This window comes from Mastigoproctus giganteus, chromosome 8, assembly GCF_048544385.1.
Source record: "Mastigoproctus giganteus isolate SK-2022 chromosome 8, ASM4854438v1, whole genome shotgun sequence".
NCBI lineage: Eukaryota > Metazoa > Arthropoda > Arachnida > Uropygi > Thelyphonidae > Mastigoproctus > Mastigoproctus giganteus.
Window position 1 is genome coordinate 109,964,816 of NC_143582.1, and position 12,464 is coordinate 109,977,279.

Here is a 12,464-nt window from a genome sequence, read left to right on the forward strand (position 1 = left end):
AAGAACAATTTTTTTTTTTTTTTTTTTTTTTTTAAATACAAAAGCACACATTTTTAAATATGTATCAGGTTGGATCAGAAAGGTTCAGGGACCAAGTTTGTACCTTGAAATTGTACCAAGTTGTGACTTGTTGCAATTCTTATATCTAAATGTTTGGTGACATTTAGACATAGCATTGCATGATGCAGTCAGTCTGAATTAGTACACATTGAACAGAAGGTGTGTTAAGTGCTTAATTAAGTGCCACTGCAATTTTTTTTTAAATTTCAGTAGAAGACCATTTTCCCAAAGATACAACAAAGCAAGACAGGCTCAATCAAATGTTCATAATCAGATCTTGTTGTATTTTTTTTTTTTTTTTTTTACTCACGACATTATTCATCATAGATTTGCCTACATGGTCATGTGGTGAACCAGGAATACTACAAAACAGTTCTATGGCAAATGCAATGCTGTTCAGAGAAAATGACCAAAAAAGTAGCAAAGCTAAGTAATATTTGACAGGTGCTCTCAAAATATTCCAAAATGAGCATTTGCAACCTTTATACAGTGGTTTTGGAAAACACCACAATTATGGCTGAAATGTTATCAGAACATCTCAATTTGCTTAAGTTTATCATTTTACAGGGAAAACAAAGTAAAAAGTTCACTAGGTGCAAACTAATATTTAATTGAACTGCCTCTGATGACAGCAGCACACTGTTGAGGCATTGACAAGATCAATTTCTGAAGATAATCAACTGACTGATAGTTCGTGGTTCCAAACATGAATTATGGTTTCCTGAAGTTCACAACGGTCTTTGGCCTTCTTTCTTTCAAATGCAGATTCTACACAATGCCAACAGTTCTCTATTGGATTCAGGTCCGGCTGTTTCCTGGCCAGCTAAGAGTTGTAATGGGCCATTCTTCCAACCCTTTTTTTTTAACCTGTAACAAATGTAAACACATTACTGTCGAACCTCAATACAGAAATGAAACTAAACTACAGAAATGCCTACTTACACATTTCATCCGATGACAAGGAGCAGCGTTGTCCTGAAAGATGCAGTTGAAATGGTCTCTAATAGTTGGCAGCAATTTGCCTTCCAATATAGCCGAGTATCCATTGGCATTAACGGAACCTTTTATAACCTGCAGGTGACCTACTGAGCAATATGAAATGCACCCCCATGTCTGGTAGGGAATTTCACTGTAGACCATACAGTCTGGATGGTATTCTTCACCACGTCTATGGCGAATCGTTTGTTTCCCATCAGAGCCATGCAAGTTGAATTTCTTCTCATCCAAGAAAATAACTGCTCAGGGGTCCATTTGACATGCTCTTTACACCAAATTAATCAGGCTTTTTTCATTTTTTGTGTGAGGGGGACTTCTTGCGACGACAGGCTACAAGTTCATTTTTCAATAGGTGTCTTCTGACTGTTACTGCACTTGCTACCTGTACATACTTTATGTTCTTCTCATTCTCTTTTCTGCTCAGACGAAGAAGCTTTAAAGGTTTTAAGGCATAAGCATTTAAAAACACGGTCCTGTTTTGGCGTAGAGACTCGTTTGCGCCTGGTCCCTTTTTCCCTATCAGCAGAACCAGTGTTCTTGAGTTTCGAAAGAAGTGTACTCACTGTCGACTGATTACAAGACACTATTAGCAAATGATGGGTAGAATATCCTTCTTCACATAAAGCAACAATAGCATTCTTTCTTAGTGGTGTCAACTGCACATAACTCGCCATCCAGACACAAGCAAGAAATGACTGCAACTCTTGCAGAGCATGCTTATATAGCCAAAAGTAACAGCTGATGCAATATTATGTCATCACCTACACATGTCAATCTTATCTGATGCAATCTGTAAGAAATATTGCCATATGCTTACATTATTCAGACGACAATTACAATTTTAAGGGGTAATGCACTTTCTTTGAACACCAGTGTATATCTCGTATTGTAAATGCTTTCACAAGGTGCCATGGTATTGCACTTCCTCGAATAAGTAATGCTTCTCTAACAGAGAAGACTAGTGTTACTTATTCTTGGCTGGCAGATACCACCGTTCCACAGCTTATTGGCGAGTGGGCGGGCAGGTACTCTGGTGTTGCAATGGCAATATCATTGCAATTCCAGGGTACCTGCCCATCAACCAACATAGTTCTTACTGTGTTGGTGCATTTACTTCAATAAGTTTGATCATTGATTTTTGATCAAAAAATCATGAATAAGCCTTACAATGTCTTTGTCAAACAAAATAAAGCTATCCTATGAGAGAGCATTTCAAGAACAGTGGACAAATTTTTTATTGAATCAAAAAACAAACCCGTGTGCTTAATCTGTTCAGAAACTGTTTCTGCCTTCAAGGAGTACAATACTAAGCGTCATTATCATACGAAACATTATGAATATCAAAAATTTCAAGGAATAAAACTAGAAAAATTGATGAAACAGCCTAAGAGCCTGATTATATTCTTCTTTGAAAAAGCAGAAATTTTCTGACATTTTGCTTGCGAGTTACACAGATGAGCCAAAACATTATGACCACCTACCTAATATGATCTTGGTCCTCCACGTGCAGCCAAAACAGCTCATACCCGGCGAGGCATGGACGCTACAAGATTTCTAAATGTGTCTTGTACTAACATGTAACCAACAGATCCTTTAGCTGCTGTAAGCTCCATGGTTGAGATGCCGCAGATTGGTTGCTGTTCCAACCCAAACCACAGATGCTCGATGGAAGTGATGACTGAGGAATTTGAAGGCCAAGGCAATACCTGAAAGTCTTCCTCATGTACAGCGAAACAGTCTTGAACGATCCGGGCAGTGTGGCATGGTGCATTATCCTGCTGAAAGATGGCACCGCCAGAGGGAAGACTGTTGCCATGAAGGGGTGAACCTGGTCAGCAATGATGTTTAGGTAGGTGGTGTAGATGTCAGAGTGCCCGATACAGGGATGACTGGACCCAGGGTATCCCAGCAGAATATCACCCAAAGCATGACACCGGCTTGTTTTCATCAAACGGTGCATCCAGGTGCCATCACTTACCCAGGTAAACAATGCACACGTACCTGGCAATTCACATGGTGTAACAGGAAGCACGATTCATCGGACCAGACCTTCCAATCACTCGAGGTCCAGTTTTGGTGCTTGCGTGCCCATTGTAGGCGCTGTCGCCGGTGTCCCATGGTTAGCATGAGCACTCTGAGTGGCCTGCGGCTATGTAGCCCCATTTTCAGCAGGGTTCAATGTACTGTGTGTGTGTGTGTGTGTGTTGTGACACATTTCTCCCATCACCAGCATTCCAATTACCAGCTAGTTGCGCCAAAGTCACCCTTCTGTTGCCACGTACTATCCGGGAGAGCCTTCACTCATCTCGAGCATCAATGAGACATGGTCGTCCACACCTCGCTGGTGGTTCGTGAGTTTCCCCCTCCTCGGACCACTTTCGGTAAGTACTAACCACGACTGACCATGAGCATCCCATGACCCATGCCATTTTGGATATGCTCTGATCCAGTCATCTGGCCATTACAATTTGGCCTTTGTCAAACTCGCTTAGGTCTGCTGCCTTTCCCATCTGAAGAACAAGAGTAACACTGATTAGCAGAGCTCAGTATCAGGTGTTTTACAAACCATCTGCCATAGTTCACCTGCAGTTGCTTCGATTTCTATAATGACTTGCTGGTCATAGTTTTTTGGCTCATCAGTGTATATTATATCAGAGGAAATTTCCAAGTTTTGAAAAAGTTACTCTGATGGTGAATTTGTCAATGAGTGCTTAACCTCTGTTGTTAATATTTTGTATCCAGCGAAGAATGAAGAGTTCGACGTCATTGGCTACTCCCGAAGACCAGACGCATTGAAATTTCTGCAGAAATTGAAAAAAGTGCAGAAAGCAAGGGGAAACTACTGCATTATGCTTCCCAAGAATAATGGCTAGTATTTAATCTTCCCACCATGGCTAGTATTTAATCTAGCCCAAGACAATTACAGTGTGGTGATTGCCAATCTCCAATAGGAGTCAGCATCAAAAGAAGAAGATTGAAAAAAGCTTAGCAATGCTGGCTTCTAAATTAGTCTTTTCGTTGGCTGTCGATGATAGCACCAATAGATTGGATACGGCCTAGCTGGCAATTTTTATTCGTGGGATCGATAGTTCTTTTCTATTACTGAAGAAGTGATTTGCCTTTGAAGTATGAATGATACTAGTCAGGCAAAGGCAGATTACGAGAATGGTTGGCAAAGCATGCAAAAAAAAAAAAAAAAAAAAAAACAGCAAAGAATTCTTTACTTATGTAAATTCTAGAAGGGGATGGATCAGACTGGTCCACTTGATATCGATGGTTCAACTGTTGATGATCCTGCTCAGGTAGCTACATTTACACATGAGTTATTCAAGGAGGGGAATGCCAGAGGTGTATTAAACTCTGGCAGTGAGCTAAATGATTTTATAATAACTGAAAGCAAAGTGGAGCAAAAACTGTTGAAGATAAACAAAGGCACTTGGGAAGAGATGGAATCTACCCAGTTGTAATGGAGGCAGCAAATGAAGTTTTTTTTTTTTTTTTGGTAGTTATTGGCGCATCAGCTTCTATGGCCATAATGTACCTCCCAAGGTTTTTGTAGTACTTTGATCCAAGCCTGAGGCGGGATTCGAACCTGCGACCTTTGGGTTGCCAGGTAGGCACTTTGCCCACCTGGCTAGCCCGGTCGGCAGCAAATGAAGTAAGCAAACCGTTAGCCATAATTATGAGAGCTTCCTTGGACTCAGGGGAGGTACCCATGGACTGGAAATGTGCATATGTGACCCCTCTTCACAAAGGAGGATCAAAATGTGACAAGTAATTACAGACCTGTTAGTTTACCTTCTGTTCCAGGAAAATTAATGGAGGCACTGGTTAAAGAAGCACTGCAGGATCATCTAGACCAGTGGTCTCAAACTCAAATTGCATGCGAGCCGAATGCACGATCTGACAGCTGACGGGCCAGACTTTTTTTTTAACCAAATGAAAGTGAATATAAGCACCGTATTTACAACAAATACATAACTGAAATGTATTCGCGGGCCGTGTAAAATTGCTTCGGTGGCCGGATACGGGCTGCCAGTTCGAGACCACTGATCCAGACCAGTGTTTTTCAAACTTTTTTTTTTTTTTAATTCTCGCTCCCTAAAGACAATTTTTGGGCAATTTTTTTTCCTAATCGTCCCCCGTGAAATTTTAAACAAGAAAATACTTTATACTTATTCTTTTTATTCGATGGGATCCCTGAGCCCGATGCTTCTTTGCTAAAACTACAATGTTCCGTATGGTATTAGTAAGTTTAATTCTAATGGCTCCTCTTGAACATGTATCAATTGTTTCCATTGTTAATATTTTATTTAAATAAATAAATCTTTATTGTGAAGTAGAATTACAGCACAATATCCCATCACGGCGACGAGCGCCAGGGGTTCACATATAGATAACATAAGTACAAATTCAAATGGCTACAAAATATAGCGAACACATACAAAAGGCTACAAAATACAGATTACAAATGCAAAAAGAAATACAAATACATCATAAAAACAAGGAGCTGAACACAAATAAAGAAAAACAAATACAACTTGGCAGTGATTCAGGTTTCAAGAGCTTTGATAAAGTTGTGTCTGTCCTTTTTACTTATTATGGCGTCAATGTCGGCGTCCACACGGTTGAGGGCATCGAGCATCTGCTTGGGCAGAAATCTTTCGGCGAGTACAAGCCTGTTGTGGTGAGCCACAAGTGCTGGTACCGACCTTAGGCTTGGCTGTGGAATCCTCCAAGAGCAAGCATTCCAAATATTTGGAGATGATATTTGGCCTGAGATGAGTTTGGCTGTGAAGACCAGCCTCTTTTCAACGATCAGGAACTTCAACCTCAGGATGTCGAGTGCTTGTGCCATCATGGTAGTTGTGGTAGCGGGAGGTAGCCGAAGCTTGTTATTCGCCCATTTCAGTAGCCAGTATTCAGCAGTGTACACCCGCTTAAGGTTTGTATGTGCAACAGAGGCCCATATTTCTGCACCATAGAGAATGGCAGGGTAGACGATGGAGGTGATGAACCTTTTAACAGTGGCAGGATGTCGGACGTGTAGCAGCTGCTGCTTTGAGATCCACCGTAGACAAAATCTGGTACCGAGTTTGTCGATCTGGTTGACAAAGGACATCTTTTGGTCGAACAGAACGCCAAGGTCTGTGTGTGAGGGTACGTTTGGTATTCGTACCCCTGCGAGTGAAACATTGAGTACTGTCGGCATGGATTTAAGGGAGAATATAACCTGAGCAGACTTCAGAGGGTTGATTTTTAGATTGAAGTTTGCCAGGTACAATTCTAGATCCTTAAGTTGGGAATTGATCCTGTTGCTGAGCTGGGCGGGGTTGTCGCCAGGGTTAATTGGAGTCAGCAGTTTGAAGTCATCGGCATAGCATAGGAGACCATTCGTTGAGGCAATAATGGGCACGATGATGGCTGTGAACAGGACACCCCCCTGCGGTACTCCAGCAGTAATGTCGCAGGATAGGGTATGTTGCTGCCGATGGAGAATAAGTATTCTGTGACTGAGAAGCGATTCCAAAAAGCACAGCATATCACCTCGAATGTGAAAATTCTCCTCAAGTAGGAGGAGCAAGGCCGGAATCGACATGGCATCAAAGGCTGCGCTTATGTCGAGGTATGTGGTTGCTAGCTCAGCTCTTTGTTCAAATGCTGAGAGAATGCGTTCTGTGGTGGCTGCCAAGTTAGTGATTGACGATTTTCCTGCGATAGCATAGTGGATTTCAGGTGGTTTCGTCTGGAGGATTTGTTGAGTGATTGTGGGTAGCAAAGCCTTTTCAAGAGTTTTTAACAGACAAGAGGCAACTGATATGGGTCTGAACTGGCTGACGTTTGTGGCAAATTGGTTTTTGGGGATGGGGTACACTCTATTTATTCCACTGGGGTGGGAAATAATGCTCAGCGAGGCATCTGTTGTAGATCGAGAGAAGAGGGCCTATGATGAATGTGCTTAAGCATTTGATCATAGATTGTGGAATTCCATCCTCCCCAACAGTGGCTGTTGTGGGAAGGGAATTGATGGCACGTATGAGCTCCTGTTCCGTGATCTGGATAGTCCCTAGGACATCTGAAGGGTTTTCATAGTCAGGCTGGACAACTGTAGATGGGACTGTGGTTGTATTTGAAAATCTGGCGATGTATTTGAGCCATTCTTGAGGATCAAGCATGTGATTGAATCCACCATGTGGAGCAGCATAGAATGGCTTTCCTTTCTTCAGAGTGCGGTTAAGGTTCACTTGGATTGCGTCAGCTTTCTTTCGATTAAAATGGGCCCTGGCACGGGAAAAGGCGATTCTGTCTTTACTGTCATTCGTATGCTTCCATTTCTTATGTAGGACTTGTTTCATTTTGAAGCTGTTGTTAAGATCAGCAGTCCACCATGATCTGGAACGGGGAGTTACTGTTACTCGTTTGGTGGCAGCATAGTCGGATTTAATCCAGTCAGACAGGAGTGTCACTGCAAGGCTGAGGTCGCAGTCAATGAGGACATCCCAAGGAATGCAAGATGCTGCTTCTACACAGAGTTGAGGATTAAGGTATTTAGGTGCTGAAACGTATTTGACTATTTTGTTGTCAGGGATGTTGAAGTTTGGCACCTGCAATGACCATGTCAAAACTATGGGCTGGTGATCAGACAGGAAGAATGCGATGGGATCATCCTCAGCTGTGCATGGTGTTGAAGCAAAAGCGAGATCCAGTAGGTTCAATCCCCTGGTGGGGTTCTCATTGACCCGTATCATGTTGATGGATTTGAAGAACTCGCAGAGCCTGACAAAGAGGTGATGTCGGTTTGGAGGCAGGTTAAAATCACCACAAACAAGGCGTTGTGCAGACGAACGAAGATGGTTTAAGAGCCAATTCCCTAAATCCTCAATAATTTCAATTGTAGGCCCTGGGGGAATATACACAGATGCGATATCAATGTGGCTGGAGTGGAAGCGTAGCGAGACTATAATCGCTTCAAAATCTTCAGTTGTAATTGAGGTCGAATTCTCATATGAGAATAGGGAGGTGTTGTACAGTATGGCTACTCCACCGCCTCTAGATTGCTCCCTGGATGCAGACAGCATGTTGTAACCAGCAATAGCTGAGCAGAAGAGTATCTTGATTAGGTTGAAGCCACGTTTCTGCAAGGCAGACCACATCAGCGACCTGGGAGAGGAAGATCTGTTCTGCTGAGTCTAGTTTGTTCCTAATGGACCTGATATTTTGGAAGTACACCCTGATGACAGGTGTTCGACGAACTTCCATCCTGATTGGAGGTGTTCTGAGTTGGCGTGTTCGAAAGCGAACGGCTCGACGTCCTGACGAAATATGGACTGGTATTTTATGGGGTCCATCACCTAGGGGACTCAGGATACTCTTATCATGGCGGAGTGGTGCCTTAACTGTGGGGTTTGGCAGAGCAGTGGTACGAAAGGAGGACTGTTGAGATCTTTGAAAGTTGTCCGGGAACAAGTCCAGTCAGCTGTGAGTAGTGATGTTGCAAACTTGGTTTTGGTGCAGAAGTGGAGGTTGGGGAAGGCGACTGGTTCTCCTATTATAGAAGGGTCGAATAATGGTGCCAATAGGCCAGATAGATTCGGTTCCAATTAAATTGAACAGGTCCTGTGCGCATTCAACCCTGAACGATGCGCAGTGGGGGTTCCTGGTGTGAAGTTGCTGCACCTTTAGTCGAAGGTTTAGTTGATCACGTAGAACCTCAGCAACATGATTTGCTGTGGTATTTGGGGCTAAGCGAGATACGAAAAGTCCACTAGAGGATCTGGACTTCTGCCGTCTGGGAGGTGTGTGGGAAGGCTGCAGTTTGGAGTTGGTCGATGTGCCAATTCGAAGCCATTCACGTGAAGCCATACTTGTTCGTTGGCTCACTCTGAGGTTCTTACTTGTACTTTCCTCTGGTTGCATAGGAAAGGATGGATATGCAGTGGGGTGAACTGGGAGTGGAAATTGTAATGTGGAGGATTCCGCTGGTTGGAATATTGAATTCGCTCCGACTCTTAATCCCAGGCCTTGTGAATATGAGAATTGCGAATGAGGTATGACAGGACAGGCATTGCCAAGAGTTGGGTGTGAAGGTGGAAATGATGACTTTTGCCTCATTGGCATAGAGGTAGAGAATTCGTTATTGCAAGTAAGAGAGTTTGTACATGCGGTGCCATTGACCGTTGGTGGAGCCTGCTTCTGTAATTGTGGAAACCTCTCTTCTGTTGAGTGGTGATTAACATCAGTTGCCCTTTTCAGGTTCTTCTTGAGGGCACGTGAATGATGCGCTTTTGTGGATGGTTGTTGTCCTTTCCCATCTGTTTTTAGAAGCTGGCTGGAGTGAGGAGATGGCGCTCGACGAAATCCTGTGTTTAGCCGTTTTTCAGATTCGTTCCTACCTAGAGCTTCTGATGGAGGACTGGGGATTGATTTTTTTCTACATTCGGGGCAGGCTGATACTGTAATGGCCTTTGGGTAATTTTTATATAATCTACGAAGTTCGTCTGAGTTCAGAAGGTTAGTGAGTTTGCTCGGATCTGCTAGCTTACTCAGTTCGATCTTATTATAGATATCAAGGAGTATAAATTTCATCTCCTTGTTTTCTTTGTGCAGCACTGTGATGTCGTCTTGTAGCTCTGCCAGTTGTGCTTTTGAGATTTCATTTCCATGATCTATTTTCGCTATTGCTTCTGATGAGGGTGTCCTGAAGTTAAATAATTTATTTTCAAGCTGATTAAATCTGGAGATCAGCCGCTCGGTACTCTCTCAACAACTGCGTCCTTGATTCCAGAATATGACACACCGGGTTCAGGTATCCTCAGTTCTAGAAGTTCGTCAGGTTTCGCACCTGTGATGTCGGTTCTCTGTTGCCCTAAGTCCTTCAACTGTGTAAACTCAGCAGAAAGTTGAGATTGCGGTCTGAATTTCGTTTACAGAATCACGTAGCTGAATAAAATCCCGACGGGATACGCACTCCGGATCGGTTTGTAAGTTAGGTGAAGTGTCATCGATATTCCTCGACTCATTTTCTGCTAGTTTGCAAAGTTTACATTTCCATGAATTTTTAATTTTCTTTGCGAGTCTTTCCAGATTAGCGTATGGGCTACATGGCCCACAGAGGCGAACGGCTTTGCACGAAGTGCACACAAGGACATAGTCAACTTGATAACCACACCCCGTGCAAGTAGTAGGTTCGCTCATGGCTGCAGAAACCATAGGTAATTACGATTTAAAGGATTAGCAGCGTCCTTGAAGACAGCGGAAAACTGAACGGCAAATACAGAAAAACGCCGGGTTATCCCAAGAACACAAGTGGGGGGGGAAGAAGTAGCCAGCGGCGAGCGTGGCCCTAGAGAGAAGAGCCGACGGCGAAGCAGACCACTTTCTGACAATTGCTATAAGGGATTAGGCAAAGTGTTTGTGGTAGCACAGCTCTCTAGTTTAGGCAAGGTGTTTGTGGTAGCACAGCTCTCTAGTTTAGGCAAGGTGCAGTCTTTAAAACAGCCGGAGGCAATGGGCTAGGTACCAAGAGGTGGGAGCACTCACAGTCGTCAAACACTGGTTATCAAAAGCCAACTGCTTTTGTTCTATAGTCGGGAATTGGAAGTATTGTATCGTATTGATAAAATCAGCCAAGAAATCATATAAAATAAAACATTACCTGAGGAAGATGCAAGCCATTATTACCGGACAGATCATCAATTCAAAAATTTATGTACGTATCGTGTACACAGCAATATTTACTGAACTAAAACCACTTTCAACCATATAACATGTTGGAAACAAAGAAATACTTTGGCCATTTCATACACAATGTTGGATAAATAAATTTAGTTGTTTTTGACCCCTACAACCCAGCCATTCCGCCTTTTCGAATTTATATTTGCGTTCTTCGTTACATTTCAGTTCAATGAGTTCTTGAATTTCTATACTAGCAGATCAGGCATCGCATCCAATTGGATCTAACATCCATGGCTTCACTAAAAAAGAAAAATCTGAAAATCTATTTTTCATTTCACCTTTTAAAGAACACAAATGATCTGAATAATTCTTAAGATCATTCTCGGTGTCATGAGATTCATTGATATCAGCTAACTCTTTGCATACCATGAAATTATTTTCTCATTAAACTGCTTTCAAATATTTCCAGTTTTCCATTGAAGGCTTTTAATACACGTTTGCACTCTATCACCGTAAATAATTTCCCTTGACGTTATACTTAATTAAATTTTCGAAAAATCCAAACCATACAGTATAACTGTATGATGTTTTTGTGTTTGCTGGTCTCCTTTGCTAAATCTATGACTCGTTCGCTTTCTAAAAAACTAATTATTGTATCAAAAAGGTAAACAAATCTTGTTAGACAGTTTTCTTTAGAAAACCGTCTGACTACTGTACGTAAAAGAAACTTCACATACTGTTCTTCATTATCAACACAATTTTCTAAAAAGGCAATCATATGGGGCTCACATCTGGTGAGTATGGGCTTGGCACACCCAGGGTCCTTTTCTCTCTCTCTCTCGCAGCATAAGTCTCAGGCTTCCTTGCACCATTTGGCTAATAATAATAAAATAATATTTGCTATGTGACTTTATTTTATTGGTGGTTTTAATAACTATACTGAGATCTCTCAGTATCAGTATAGTTATTGAGATAAAGAACCGGATATACTGTATTATGATAAACTGGCTAATTTTTTTTTTTTTTTTTTTTGCAACCAGATGATGTCGGTGCACAATGCAGTAGATTGCAAGAAATTCAGAACTTCCTTTAGGTGCGCTATAAAACCTTCATGTCTTCCAACCATGGATATAGCACCATTAGTGGCACAGGATACCAAATTTTTCAACGGTCAACAAACCATGTTTTTATAGCAGCAAAAATGGATGCTCCAGTACAGTCAGTTTCTATAGATTTTACAAACATCTTGCAATTTACAATCATCATCGAATAACGAATATATACCATTAGAAGAATCTTATTGTCAGTAACAGTGGATTCATCAATCTGAATAGAATTTCTCGTCTTTAGTTTGTCATTTCTCGTCTTTAGTTTGTCAATTAGCTGTTCTTCAAATGTTAACTGACATCTAATTACAAAGAATTTTGTAGCTGAGTGGTCAGGGGCAGGAGTGCAGTAGCACACGTTCCTTGAGTAGACCGGGATACAAGCCCCTGACTGCTAAATACGGTTGATCTGCCAACCCGCACTGGGCCAGCGTACGGTCCATTTCCCTCAATATGAATTGCCGAGGAGGCTTCCATCCTGCAGTGGGTTGATAATGGCTGCAGTTTGCCTTTTTTTTTTTCATAGTCTATGTCACTCAGGAAAGCATTGTGGATCAAAATAAACAACTTCCACATGGAAAGAATAAATCAATACTAATTGTCGTTTAGAAAGTATAAACAATTGAC